Genomic DNA, 15654 nt, shown 5'->3' on the forward strand with positions numbered 1-15654 from the left:
CCTGCCCCCCTCTCCCCCCCTCCACGTCCAACCCGCCCCCACCCTCCACACTAATCTCTATCCTCCTAACCTTCCCCCCTTCTTCTTACGCTTACCCCCCTCTCCCTCCACCCCCTCTAATTTCCTCTTTCCTTCCTCCCCTCCCCCCACAACCCCACCGACCCCCTCCCCTTCTTCTTCCACCACCTCCTCTTCCTCTGCCAAAACCTGAAACTGGTTTCCTGTCTCCCTCTCTTGCCGAGCCCCCTCTCCTGACCCCCCTGAAATCCCTCTACCCTTCCCCTTCACCCCCCTTCTGCTTCTTGGGGACCTGGGCCCATTCATCTACCCCTTCCAGCCCTTGCCCCTGTTTCCTCACCTGTGCTGCTGCCTCTGGAACCCCCACCTCCACAACCTCCCTCTGTGCCCCCCTTGCCCCCTGATCCTGACCCTGAACCCCCCCTCCCCCACCCCCCTCCTCCTGCACCTCCTCTTCACCCCCCCCTCTTCCCTCCCCCCATTATGCGATGCCCTAGGGCAGTCCCGGAAGGCATGCCCCAGACCACCACAAAGATTGCACCTGATCGAAGAACACTCTTCGGTGGGATAATCTTTCGATCCGCACTTAGCACATTGCTGTACTGGGCAGGACATGCTAAAAATGGCGGAAAGACCCACACCGAAAACATTGTCTTGGCTGTCCCTTGTAAAAACACAGGATTCTGTCCCTTCCAATAAAAGCCGCTGAAGGAATGTGTTGTACTACCTGCCCTACCTGGTGAAGTTTAACCAAAGCCCCCCACCCCCCCCCCGCCCAGACTCTACTGGGATCCGGGAGCTTGGTCAATGGAGTCCTCAACTCGGCATACCTGTGCAGCCAAAAGGCCAAGTCTGCCCCTGAGATGGACTCGTTACGGACTAGCAGAGTCACCTGCACCAGATCTGGCCGACTGATGGGAACTACCCTATAACATTTCCAATCCCCCCCTTCCTCTTACCCCCCTCATACTTTTCCCAGAAGACCTCCATGCCTCTCTGGGTCAGAAAACTGACATCGTATTCTGGGAGATTAACTGGATGAATACAGGCATAGAGGTCTTCTGGGACAAACCCTAACCCCAAAACTAGTTTCAACACTGTATCACGTGAAGGCATTCCCCCCTCCCCCACCCACTTGATTTGGACCACATTCCTTCTCTTGGGCGGTTGCCCATAACCCCTACCTCCCCTGAACCCAGCATCTGTGTCATTACTAAAGGAAAACTGCCCCTTCCCTCTTCCTCCTTCCCTATTAACCACATCTGCAAAGGAGGGCTGACCCTGCCTCCACTGACTTCCCCTCCTCCCTGAGCTTATCCCTTCCTTGCCTGAAGATCCCTTCCCCCCCCACCTGCTGATCCTGCCCACCCCCTTTACCTTCCCTTACCATCTTCCCATCAACCCCCTCCCCCCCTTCCACAAACTGGAACAGCAACCCGTTCACCAACCTTTTCACCAACAGAACAGTTCCCCAAACCCTCTGCCCCTTCCCCCCTTACCCCCCTCCCTCACATCACAAATCAACATATCCTGAACATCATCCCCTCCCCCTCCCCCCTGCCCACAGTCAGTGCCCAGAGAACTGAGCCCCCCGGAATCTATAACCAGTTCTGAACAGTCCTTAGCTTTCACAATGCTTCCCTGGGAGTGAGCTCCCTCTGCCTGGGCTGCAGATCCCCCAGCAATATCTTCTGTCAGAGAGACTGCTGATACACTCTGAGGAGAGCTCTGTTCTCCCTGCACCAGCAGGTCCCGAGTGAGGCTGCTCACAGTTTTTACAGAGCCAGAGTTTATCTCATCTTCCCTTCTGTGCCGGGGATTCCCTGAGCCTGGCTGTGCTGCTGAATCCACCACTTGTGGCTGTAAACCTGGTGCCTCAATCAGGGAGCTAACTAAGCTCACCTGTGTCTGCAGCCCTAAGACCTGCTGTTCATTAGTGTCCACGCTCCCAATGTCAGTATGCTTTCCAGCTTGCTTTTCAGTGTTCACCTTCCCTGTCAAACTGTTGCCTGCATCAGTGTTGGGTAGTGCAGGCACTTTTTGTGAAATAACACAAAACCCCAAGTCACCGTCCTCAGTTTCAAAGACAGCAGAATGTGTAGGCTGACTGAGTTCCAACTCCATTGTGTTTTCAGCCATAGTCTCTGCAGCACCACCTGAGGTCTCTTCAACTCCTTCCCTCTCTTCCCTGGCAGCTGCCTCTAAGGTAAGGTTTGCAGGGTTCTGAGTTGCTAGATTCTTCATAAATTGTAAAGTGTCTTGACTGCTTGTCCCCACCACATTATCTACTGCAACCTGGTGTTTTGTAAAACAATCCTCAGATACCAACTCTCCTGTTTCCTCTGGCTGATTCTGGTTTGGCACTGTCCTGGGTTGAAATCTTTCCCTGGTAATATAGAGTTCCCTTAAAGGGTTATCAGAGCCCTTCTTCTTCAGGGAGTCCAACACCTTTCTTTTCAGGCAAAGCTGCTTTCTCAAATGAGCTTCTTCCTTTCCATAAAGACTCTTCTGTGCTGCTGGGGCCAACTTCTGCAGGGTTCTAGCCCTGTTTAGTTTTTTCCCCAGCAGTTCCACCTCCTTCCCCAGGGCTTCAATCCTCCTCACCCTGTCCACGATACCTCTGGCTGAAGAATCAGGGCTGCTGCTTCCCAGCTGCCCTACCCCCTCCTCCTCCTCCTCTTCCTCAGACCACTCATCCTCACTGTACAACGGGTCCAGCACCGGCTGAAGCTCCTGACCCTCTTCCATCCTCTGTTCTGCCACTTTCTGGGCCTGCGGGACTTTCACCTTCTGCCTCCCCCTCCCATGCTCTTCGTGCTCCTTACCCGGTAACCGCTGGGTCATGGGAGGGGTGCTGGGTCCACTGTCCCCCCTGGACCTCGAAGCTCCACGGTCCAGGGGACTCCGCTCTCTTCTCCCAGGGGCCAGGCTCGGCTGAGAGCTGCTTCTCCGTCTCTCCTGGTAGCTGGGCCCGGCCGTTTCCCGAGCCGGGCCCTGCCCTGAGGATCGCTCCCCAGAGCCCTGCCTCATGGCTGGGAAGGGAGCTAGGCCTTGCTCCCCTCCCTTCCTCCAACCACAGAGCCTCCTGTAGTATGTCCTTCTCCTTCAGTGTCTAGCTACACACTGACTTGGAATGCCCTCCCGTGGGAGGTGGTGGAGAGGAAAACGGTAACGGAATTCAAACATGCGTGGGATATGAATAAAGGAATCCTGTGCAGTAGGAATGGATCCTCAGAAGCTTAGCCAAAATTGGGTGGCGGAGCAGGTGGGGGAAGAGAGGTTGGTGGTTGGGAGGCGAGGATAGTGGAGGGCAGACTTATACGGTCAGGACCAGAGCCGGTGATGGGAGGCGGGACTGGTGGTTGGGAGGCGGGAAATACTGCTGGGCAGACTTGTACGGTCTGTGCCCTGAAAAAGGCAGGTACAAATCAAGGTAATGTATACACATATGAGTTTATCTTGTTGGGCAGACTGGATGGACCATGCAGGTCTTTTTCTGCCGTCATCTACTATGTTACTATGTATATGTGTCATCCGCAAAAAGGCAAACCTTTCCTTCCAACCCTTCAGCAATATCTCCCACAAATATATTAAACAGAATAGGCCCCAGCACAGACCCCTGAGGAACTCCACTGCTCACTTTCCTTTCCTCCAAGCGGATTCCATTTATCAACACCCTCTGCCACCTGTCGGTCAACCAGTTTCCTATCCAGTTCACCACTTTTGGTCCTAAGTTTATTTATTTATTTTAGTACATTTATATCCCGCATTTTCCCACAAAAGCGGGCACAATGCGGCTTACAAAATTACAAAAGTTACATATCAAAAAGGGTAATAACTGTTGGAAACAGGTTCAGTCAAGAGGAAGAAGGTGTGGGCTGAGCGATGTAGTTGGGATATACCTTCTCAAACAAGAAAGTTTTCAAGGATTTTTTGAAAATTTGATGATCGTCTATCTCCTTTAAGGACCTTGGTAGACTGTTCCAAAACTTAGGGCTGACGTAGGTGAAGGATGAGGAAAGGAGCAATTTATATCAAACAGATTTATAGCTTGGAAAGTGTAAGTTTATTTATATTTGTACCCACACTTTCCCACTCATGGCAGGCTCAATGCGGCTTACATATACAGGTACTTATTTGTACCTGGGGCAATGGAGGGTTAAGTGACTTGCCCAGAGTCACAAGGAGCTGTGCCTGAAGTGGGAATCAAACTCAGTTCCTCAGGACCAGAGTCCACCACCCTAACCACTAGGCCACTCAAGCAGTCAAGGAAGCATTTCTGGATGGCAGATCAATCAAATCTTCCATGTAGGCAGGGGCCTCCCCATAGATAATCTTGTGAGTTAACATGCAGATTTTGAAGGTGAGACGAGCTAAAATGGGGAGCAAATGCAGGTTGAAACACAGAGGTTCTGCATGTTCAAAGCGTGGTTTGCCAAAAATAAGTCTAGCAGCTGTGTTTTGGGCAGTCTGCAATTTTGTCAGGAGAAATTTTTGACTACCAGCATAAATACCACTGCAGTAGTCTATTTGGGAGAGGACTAACCAATGAGTGTGAGTACGGAAGAGGTCCCTCGAGAGAAATTTCCGGATACGCTGCAATCTCCACATGGAGTAGAACATTCGTTTAGTGATGAGATTAACCTGGTTATCCAATTAAAAGTGAGTGTCTAACAAGACTCCAAGGATTTTCAGGGTTGACGAGACTGGAAGAGTAAAATCCCCATTGACAAGTGAAGTCGGGTTAACCTTGCTGTGCTGGGACAATAGGACTAGACACTGGGTTTTGCCATTATGGCAAAGCTGACAGTTATTTTGTCGGTGATTTCAGCAAGAGTCGCTTTGAAAGGGATGTAGATGGTCACATAGTCCGCATAGATGAATGGGTTGAGGCCAAGATTGGATAAGGCTGTTGCAAGAGGAATTAACATGATATTAAAAAGTGTAGGGGAAAGGGGTGAGCCTTGGGGCACTCCGCAAGAAGCGGTCCATGGTGCAGAAACGACAGATTTGGATTTAATTTGGTACGTTCTTAGTGATAGCCCCTCAACCAGTGAAGCACATTGCCACCTATACCAAATGCATCTAATAGTTGAAGTAGAAGAGTGTGATCCACTATGTCAAATGCACTTGACATATCAAATTGAAGTAATAACATCTGATACCCTGAAGATATTAATTGCTTGAAGTTCGACAGGAGGGTAACTAACACTGTTTCGGTGCTGTACTGTGGTCGAAAACCCGATTGTATACTATGCAGGATGCAAAATTTACTCAAATAATCAGTTAGTTGAGCGTTAACCATATTTTCCATTGTTTTGATTAGTAAAGGAATTGATGCCACAGGACGGTAATTAGAGACAACGTCAGCCTTGATTTTCGGGTCCTTTCGAATAGGTATGAGGAGGATACTTCCATGAGCAGAAGGGAATATGCCATTCTAGAGCATGTAATTGAAATAGGTGGTGAGATCTGCTATAAAGCATGAAGGTGCAGATTGCAGCAGAGAATTAGGGCAGATATCTAGTCCACAGTGTTTCTTGGAGAACTAGGAGTGGCCTAGTGGTTAGGGTGGTGGACTTTGGCCATGAGGAACTGAGTTCAATTCCCACTTAAGGCACAGGCAGCTCCTTGTGACTCTGGGCAAGTCACTTAACCCTCCATTGCCCCATGTAAGCCACACTGAGCCTGCCAAAAGTGGGAAAGCACGGGGTACAAATGTAACAAAAAAAATTGCAACTGCTTTGGACACTGCTTCTAATGTTTCAAGTTCAGCCCTTTCAACTTATTCACTAGTCTTCTGTGGGGGGCTTTGCTGATATCCAAGTAGATTACATCTAGCGCACGTCCTTCCTCCAGTTCTTTGGTCACCCAGTCAAAGAAGTCAATATGATTCGTTTGGCAGGATTTTCCTTTGGTAAAGCCATGTTGCCTCGGGTCCTGTAACCCATTGGCTTCTGGAACATTAACTATCCTTTCAGCAGCGACTCCATTATTTTTCCTGCCACCGACGTTAGATTTATCGGTCTGTAGTTTCCCACTTCTTCCCTGTCTCCACTTTTGTGAAGAGGGACCACATCTGTTCGTCTCCAATCTCGCGGAACCTCTCCCGTCTCTAAATATCTATTAAATAAATCTTTGAGGTTCTGCCAGGATCTCACTGAGCTCCCTCAGTATCCTGGGATGTTTCCCATCCGGACCCATAGCTTTGTTCACCTTCAGATTTTCAAGTTGTTTATAAACTCTTTCTTCCATAAATGGTGCAGTATCCTCTCCATTCCCAGATGTTCCCTCAGCAGCTGACCGTGGTCCTTCCCCAGTATTTTCCTCCATGAACACTGAAGAGAAGTAATTGTTTAGCACGTTTGCTTTATCCTCCTCACTCTCCACATAGTCATAGCCATTCTTATTATCTTTCAGTTTTGCAATTCCATTCCTATCTTTTATCCTTTCTCTAATATATCTGAAAAAGGTCTTGTCACCTCTCTTTACATCTTTAGCCATTTTTTCTTCTGCTTGTGCTTTCACTTTCGCTAGCCTTATTTCCCTCTTTGCTTCTTTGAGTTTAATCCAACAATCTTTTCCGTGATTCTCTCATTGCATTCTCTTGTATTTCTTGAACAAAGCCTCTTTAGCTCTTATTTTTTCAGCTACTTGTTTGGAGAAACATACAGGTTTCCTGTTTCTCTTGTTTTTGTTTACTTTCCTTGCATAAAGATCAGTTGCCATATTTATCGCAGCCTTTAGCTTTGACCACTGATTTTCCACTTCTCCTACGCCTTCCCATGCCAACTCCTTCTTCAGGTATTCCCCCATTTTATCAAAATCAGTACATCTGCAATCCAGTACTTTGAGTTTGTGTGTCCGCACTCCACCTTTGCCCTTATATCAAACCATATTGTGAGATGATCACTATTACATAGGTGGGCACCCACCCGGATCTTGGAAATACTGCCTCAATTCATGAGCACTAGATCCAGCATCGACCCATCCCTCATGGGTTCTGTCACCATTTGTCTGAGCAAGGCACTTTGCCAGGGGTCCACAATCACTCCTACAGTGCCTGGATAATTGTCTCCCTGCTTCATCTTGACAATAACTGGAGAACAGGGGTGGACTCATAGTGATCTAGGCCTGTAGGCGCAAGACCCCTACAGAGGTAAATATAACCAAAGCTAATAACAACCTCAACATCACTTGCTTTAAATGAAGCACAAATACAGCAGGACATAGGCGCCCGATATAAGAGGCTTGGGGAGGCTAAGCCTCCCTAGCCACAAGTCCAGCAAGGGTCGGGGCGGTGGGGGTGGACCGCCCCGGGTGCAGCTCGTGAGGGGGTGCTGCCTTGAACATCTCCCTCCCTCCCCCCCCCGACTGGTGCGTGCGGACCGTGCGATGCTGCCGTCTTTACCCCCCCCCCGTCCCCCAACTAGTGCGGTATTGCTCTCCCCCTCCGCTCCTGTCACGTCTTTCAACTTCGAGGCTTCCGGTAGCAGCAATGTAAGCGCTGCTTTCAGCCTGCCCCGGAAGCCTTCTCTGGACAGCGTCCCTCCTACGCGGGAAGCTGTACAGAGAGTGCTTCCGGGGCAGGCTGAAAGCAGCACTTACATTATTGCTGATGCTGCTGCTACCGGAAGCCTTGAAGTTGAAAGACGTGACAGGAGCGGAGGGGGAGAACGATACCGCACTAGTCCGGGGTGGGGGTGGAAGTGATGCCAGCCAGCTGCCAGACCAAAGGGAAAGGGGGTGGAGAGAGGAGGATGTGATGCCACATCTAAGGGGAAGAGGGAAGAAGGAAAGCAATGGCAGGGCATGGGAATGGGAAAAGGGGGGTGGAGCAATGAGTGAAAGTGATGGTAGTCTAGATCTAAGGGAAGCAAGAAGGGGAGGGAAGAGAAAGGTGGGATGCATGAGGGAGAGGAGAGATGCATGAGGACGCTGGAGGAGAGAGAGAAAGTGGAAAAGTGCAGGGGACAGCCAGGGACTTGCAAAAGAGCAGGGGAGAGCCAGAGAGAGATGGGGAGAGAAAGAGGGGACATGGAAGAGAGCAGGGGAGAGCCAGAGAGAGATGGGGAGAGAAAGAGGGGACATGGAAGAGAGCAGGGGAGAGCCAGAGAGAGATGGGGAGAGAAAAAGGGGACATGGAAGAGAGCAGGTGAAAGCCAGGGATATGGAAAAGAGCAGGGACGAGCCAGAGAGAGATGGGGAGAGAAAGAGGGGCCATGGAAAAGAGCAGGGGAGAGCCAGAGAGAAGATGCTGGATGGAAGAGGGGTACAGAGAGAGAGTGATGAGTGGAAAGATGGGAAGAGAAAGAGGGGCAGGAGAGAGAGAGAAGCTGTTGGGGAGAAACTGGGGGAGACCCTAGCTGTCAGACGGAGAAATGTTGAATGAAAGGAGGGAGAAAGAAAGAGGGAAAATGCTGGAAGGAGGGGGCAGAAATAGGGAAGACACTGGATGCAAGGGTAGGGAGGGAAAGAGGAAAGACACTGGAAGGATGTGGATAGAGAGGACATGCTGAATGGAAAAGGGTCGAGAGAGAGAACTGTTTAAAAAGAAGCGGAGATAGAGGGAGACAATGGATGGAAGGAGAGGGAGACAATAGATGGAAGGACTGGGAGAGGGTAATGGGTAGAAGGATGGAGAGAGAAAGATGCATGACACTAGATGGAAGGGTAGAAGAGAAAGAGGGAAGGTGCTGGACATGGATGAATGGAGGAGAGGGAAGAGAGGAGAAATCTGGACATGGATGGAGTGGAGGGCAGGGAAGAGAGGAGAAATGTTGGACAAGGATGGAGGAAAGGAAAGACAAAGGAAGGAGATGCACACGGATCGAGTGGAAGGGAGAGAGGAGAAATGCTGGACATGGATGGAGGGAAGGGAAGACAGAGGAAGTACATGCACCTGGATGGAGGGATGGGGAGAAATGCTGGATATGGATGGAGGGGAAATTGCTGAATTTAAGGGCTGGATTGGAACACTTAGAGGGCAGATGCTGAAACTGGAGAAAGGATAGGGACAGGGCTACAGATGGTAGACAGGACGCATAAGGACACAGGAGGATGGTGGACATGTTGAGAGAAAAAATATCAAATGGAAAGAAGACACTGGGACCAAAGCGAATAGAAAAACTAAATGATCAGACAACAAAGGTAGAAAAAAGTATTTTATTCAGAATTTATTAACTGGAATATGTTAGCTTTTGGAAATGTGCATCTGTGATATTTTGTATGTAAGTTTCAATTTTTCTAGTATTGCTGCATGCTGAGTCTGACTCCTTGAGGTAACTTTCCAGTTTTGCCCTCATATCTGTTGTGTCATGTGTTTTTCATGTGTAATCAAGGTGCAGTATTCTACTAGTGTGTAGTATTTACAGCCCTTTTTGGGGTTTTGTTTGTTTCACTAGGTTGTGTACTGGTGTTTTAGAGCCCGGTGTAATTACAGTGCTGCCTTTCCACGCATAAGGTTGTAGCTCGTCCTGTCCTTGGAATTAGTGCTGTTATGGTTTGCTAAGGTTATGAGTGTGTTTTTGCACAAGTTTGTGTATAGTGTTTTGCAGTGGAGAGATTGTGTATTGGCCTTACTGAGGTGGCACCAAAACATCAGAAAGGGTTTTAGAGCCTAAATCATGACACACCACCTCTTGAAGGATCTACATATAGTCGTTAATAAAAGGAGCTCATTGTGAACACTATCCACCCTAAAAGAGTGTTTTGTGGCTCTACATGAGAATTGTGATATTATAATCCCTTGTTTCATATTGTTGACGGTCTGCATTTTCCATATGGGTGGTATATTGGTGTATTAGGGTCTGCCTAGTGTTATGGTACAGTAAGGTTCTGAGTGTGTTTTTGCACAAATTTGTGCATGGTGTTTTACAGTTGAGCGATTGTGGTTAGTATATATACTTTGAGCAACCACTTTATTCTTTGACATATGATACATATCTAATATCTAAATTTAATAAAAGGTATTAATTGTAACTATTTTATTTTTACTTATTTTTTTTCTGTGTTAATTGTGGCTATAAGCTCCGCCCCTGTTTCCACCCCTAACCCCACCCCCTTTAGCCTCCCCAAACAGTTGGGCCACCGACCGCCTATGCAGCAGGACTTGTGCCCTGATTCCTACCAAGGTCCTGCATTAATAGTAAGGGATTGCCTAAGACCTGCTTACCTGACAAACATTCTTGCAGTCAGGTGGAGCTAACCTAACTATTTTGGTGCCTGGATATGATGAAGGTCATAGGAGCCTACATCATCGTATTATTATTTTTAATCGAGTTTCAGGAAATGCAACTTTGCTAAATCAAATTGGAAATTCCAGTACTTTTCCACCAGGTCTGAGAGTCCAGAACAAGGGGTGATGTTTATATTAACCTCAGGACCACATGCTGCAACCATTCTGGCATATAAGAAGCAGCTGTGCATTCCGAAAATTGAGTCTGGTGACCTCACCAGCACTGGTCTAACATTCTCTCATGTCTCCTAGCTCATACGACTCCATCCATTTCCTCTGCTCCTGCACTACTGGGACTTTTACCGTTGGACCCTTCAGACCTCCTGCTGCATCTCTTCAAGAGAAAACTTTCTCACCAGGTTGTATAAACCAGCTCTGAACTGCTATTGGGTAATATACAGGTGCCCTCTAGATTCTGGGCCTAGGGTCAAGGAATGTGTTTGCCTTAAACCCTTTTTCATAAGGGCGAGCCGTTTTTCTATGAAGGACCTAGCATAAGTGTGGACCTCTTCGACTGAAACTGCACTGGCTCCCTATCATGGCCTGCATTACCTTCAAACTTTGTACTCTAGTCCACAAGATAATCTACGGTGCAGCCCCTGGTTATATGATTGCCCTGATTGATCTTCCAGCCAGGAATAGTATCAGATCATCTTGTACCTATATGAATCTTCATTATCCTATCTGCATTGGTCTTAAATATAAATCATCCTACGCGTCCAATTTCACCTACTTAAGTACTCAAATGTGGAATTCATTACCAAAAAGAGTGAAAACGATACATGAAGGGATCTGGGTGTCGTCGTCGATGATACGCTGAAACCTTCTGCTCAGTGTGCTGCTGCGGCTAGGAAAGCGAATAGAATGTTGGGTGTTATTAGGAAGGGTATGGAGTCCAGGTGTGCGGATGTTATAATGCCGTTGTATCGCTCCATGGTGCGACCGCACCTGGAGTATTGTGTTCAGTACTGGTCTCCGTATCTCAAAAAAGATATAGTAGAATTGGAAAAGGTACAGCGAAGGGCGACGAAAATGATAGTGGGGATGGGACGACTTTCCTATGAAGAGAGGCTGAGAAGGCTAGGGCTTTTCAGCTTGGAGAAGAGACGGCTGAGGGGAGATATGATAGAAGTGTATAAAATAATGAGTGGAATGGATCGGGTGGATGTGAAGCGACTGTTCACGCTATCCAAAATACTAGGACTAGAGGGCATGAGTTGAAGCTACAGTGTGGTAAATTTAAAACGAATCGGAGAAAATTTTTCTTCACCCAACGTGTAATTAGACTCTGGAATTCATTGCCGGAGAACGTGGTACGGGCGGTTAGCTTGACGGAGTTTAAAAAGGGGTTAGATAGATTCCTAAAGGACAAGTCCATAGACCGCTATTAAATGGACTGGAAAAATTCCTCATTTTTAGGTATAACTTGTCTGGAATGTTTTTACGTTTGGGGAGCGTGCCAGGTGCCCTTGACCTGGATTGGCCACTGTCGGTGACAGGATGCTGGGCTAGATGGACCTTTGGTCTTTCCCAGTATGGCACTACTTATGTACTTATGTACTTATGACCATCTAGAATTCCGGCGAACTTTAAAGGCCTATTTGTTTTGTAAGGCCTACCTTTCTGAATCTGCCTAGCTGCCTCAACCCTGCACTGATTTAAAAGACAATGTTATTTCTTATTTCCTTTGTCATTTATTGTTCCCATCTACCTCTACCTTCCCTTACCCTATTTCTGATTGTATTTGTTTAACATCGATCCAAAAGGTAAAATTATGTATCATACCTGATAATTTTCTTTCCATTAATCATAGCTCATCAATCCATAGACTGGTGGGTTGTGTCCATCTACCAGCAGGTGGAGATAGAGAGCAAAGCTTTTGCCTCCCTATATGTGGTCATGTGCTGCCGGAAACTCCTCAGTATGTCGATATCAAAGCTCCATCCGCAGGACTCAGCACTTAGAGAATTACACCCACAAAGGGACACTCTGCCCAGCTCACCACCGCCGAAACGGGGGAGGGGAATTAACCCAGCTCATCCCCACACAAGTGGGGGAGGGGAATCCGTCCAGCTCATCCCCGCGGAGCGGGGGAGGGACACCACCCCGCCGATGCGGGGGGATCTGGCTTATCCTGCAACCGCAACCGCGGGAGGAGCTGACTGACCCTAACACAGCCGAAGCGGGAGGGGTACACAAAGCTGCCCTACAGCCGCACGAAGCGGGAGGGAGTGCCGGCAGAATTTATGTCTCAATCCAGCCCCGTAAAACGGAGGGGAGAGGAATGCAGCAGCTCACTGTAACACAAACTCGTCTCAACTCTTGAAGAATTCAATTGAAAAAACTTGAACACGAAGTCCTCCTGAACAGGAACTGAAGACTAAACTTGAACCTGAAATGCAACCAGAATATAAACAGTACAGATATCTGGGAGGGGCTATGGATTGATCAGCTATGATTAATGGAAAGAAAATTATCAGGTATGATACATAATTTTACCTTCCATATCATCATGCTGATCAATCCATAGACTGGTGGGATGTACCGAAGCAGTACTCACCCAGGGCGGGACATAGAAATCCTTGACCGCAACACTGAAGCTCCAAACCGGGCCTCCGCCCGAGCAGCCACAGTCAAGCGGTAATGCTTGGAGAAGGTATGGGCCGATGCCCAAGCTGCCGCCTTGCATATCTCTTCCAAGGAGACGGACCCGGCCTCTGCCATCGAGGCCGCCTGAGCTCTAGTGGAGTGAGCCTTCAGCTGAATAGGCGGCATCTTCCCCGCGGTCACATAAGCCGCTGCAATGGCTTCCTTGACCCATCTTGCCACTGTAGGCTTAGCAGCCTGCAGACCCTTACGAGGACCTGCAAACAGGACAAACAGATGATCCGATTTCCGGAAATCATTGGTCACTTCCAAGTATCTGATGATGACTCGTCTCACATCCAGATATTTGAGAGCAGAGTATTCCTCTGGGTAGTCCTCCCTACGAAAGGAAGGGAGACAGAGCTGCTGATACATATGGAAGCGAGAAACAATCTTGGGCAGGAAGGAAGGCACTGTGCGAATAGTCACTCCTGCCTCCGTGAACTGCAGAAAAGGCTCTCGACATGAGAGTGCCTGGAGCTCGGAAACTCTTCTGGCTGAAGTGATAGCCACCAAAAAGACTGCTTTCAATGTCAGGTCTTTCAGAGATGCTCTCGACAAGGGTTCAAAAGGCGGCTTCTGCAAGGCTCTTAGCACCAGGTTGAGATTCCACACAGGCACCACTGAGTGCAGAGGAGGGTGCAGGTGATTAACTCCCTTGAGAAAACGTACCACATCTGGCTGCGAAGCCAGGGAAGCACCCTTTAGGCGGCCCCTGAAGCAAGCCAAAGCCGCCACCTGGACTTTAAGGGAACTGAGCGACAGGCCCTTCTCCAGACCTCCTTGCAGGAACGCCAGCACTGAAGAAATTGGAGCAGTGAAGGGAGAAAGTGAGCCTGCTTCACACCATGCTGCAAAGGTACGCCAAACCCTGGCGTAAGCAGTAGAAGTAGAGCGCTTCCTCGCTCTCAGCATAGTGACGATGACCTTGTCTGAGAAGCCCTTCTTCCTCAGACGCTGCCGCTCAATAGCCAGGCCGTAAGACCAAAGGGGGAGGGATCCTCCATCACCACGGGACCCTGATGCAACAGGCCCTGCTCCACTAGCAGCCGCAGAGGGTCGTCCACTGATAGCCTTATCAAGTCCGCATACCAGGGACGTCTGGGCCAGTCCGGACCCACCAGGATTATTCGGCCCGGATGCTTTGCCACCCGGTCTAGTACCCTGCCCAACATGGGCCAGGGCGGGAACACATAGAAAAGCTCCTGTGTCGGCCACTGTTGGAGAAGAGCATCTACTCCCAGAGATCGAGGGTCCCGTCCTCTGCTGAAAAAGCGCGGCACTTGGCAATTGGCCGATGACGCCATCAGATATAGGCTCGGCTGGCCCCAGCGCTTCGTGATGTCCAAGAACGCCTGAGCCGATAACTGCCACTCTCCGGGATCCAAGGTATGGCGACTGAGAAAGTCCGCCTTGACATTCATGACTCCGGCAATGTGGGCCGCTGATAGCTGTTCCAGGTTCGCTTCCGCCCACTGGCATAGATTCATGGCTTCCTTGGCTAGAGGGGCACTCTTGGTACCTCCCTGGCGGTTGACATAGGCCACAGCCGTGGCATTGTCCGACAGGACCCGTACTGGCTTCAACGCCAGTACCGGGAGGAACTCCAAAAGCGCCAACCGAATGGCTCTGAGTTCCAGGAGGTTGATAGACCACTTTGCCTCTGCAGGAGACCAGAGCCCCTGCGCTGTCCTTCCAAAGCAGTGGGCTCCCCAGCCCGACAAAGAGGCGTCCGTCGTGACGACAATCCATTCCGGGGTCACAAGAGGCATCCCTGCAGACAACTTGTCTGTCTTCAGCCACCAGCTCAGCGCCTTGCGCACTGCTGGGTCCAAGGGAAGGCGTACAGCATAATCCTCCGACACCGGAGTCCAGCGCTGCAGCAGAGAGAGTTGAAGTGGTCTCATATGAGCCCTGGCCCAGGGCACTACTTCCATCGTGGCCGTCATAGAGCCCAACAGCTGCACATAGTCCCAAGCCCGAAGAGGAGAGGCTACTAGGAACTGGTCCACCTGAGCCTGAAGTTTGACAATCCGATTGTCCGGCAGGAACACTCTGCCCACTTGGGTGTCGAATCGAACTCCCAGATACTCCAGGGACTGAGTCGGGCACAGCTGGCTTTTCTCCCAGTTGATGATCCACCCCAGGGAGCTCAAAAGAGCAATCACCCGGTCCACAGCTTTGCCGCACTCTGCATAAGAGGTGGCTCGGATCAACCAGTCGTCCAGATAAGGATGGACTTGTACTCCTTCCTTTCGCAGGAAGGCCGCGATGACCACCATTACTTTGGAGAAAGTCCGCGGAGCAGTAGCCAACCCGAACGGGAGGGCTATGAACTGGAAGTGTCGGCCCAGGACTGCAAAACGCAGAAAGCGTTGATGAGGAGGCCAGATGGGAATATGCAAGTACGCTTCCTTGATGTCCAAGGATGCCAGGAACTCCCCTGCCTTCACTGCCGCTATAACAGAGCGGAGAGTCTCCATGCGAAAGTGCCGAACTTTCAAGGCCCGATTGACCCCTTTGAGGTCGAGGATAGGCTGTACAGAACCTCCTTTCTTTGGTACCACAAAGTAAATGGAGTAACGTCCCTTGCCAAGCTGATTTTCTGGCACCGGAACGACCGCACCCAGGCGGATCAGATTGTCCAAGGTCTGCTGCACTGCCACAGCTTTGATCGGAGACTTGCAGGGAGAGAGTACAAACCCGTCTCTTAAGGGTCGGCAGAACTCTAGCTTGTAGCCGTCTCTGATGAC

Source organism: Microcaecilia unicolor, chromosome 9 (assembly GCF_901765095.1).
Source record: "Microcaecilia unicolor chromosome 9, aMicUni1.1, whole genome shotgun sequence".
NCBI classification, from domain to species: Eukaryota; Metazoa; Chordata; class Amphibia; order Gymnophiona; family Siphonopidae; genus Microcaecilia; species Microcaecilia unicolor.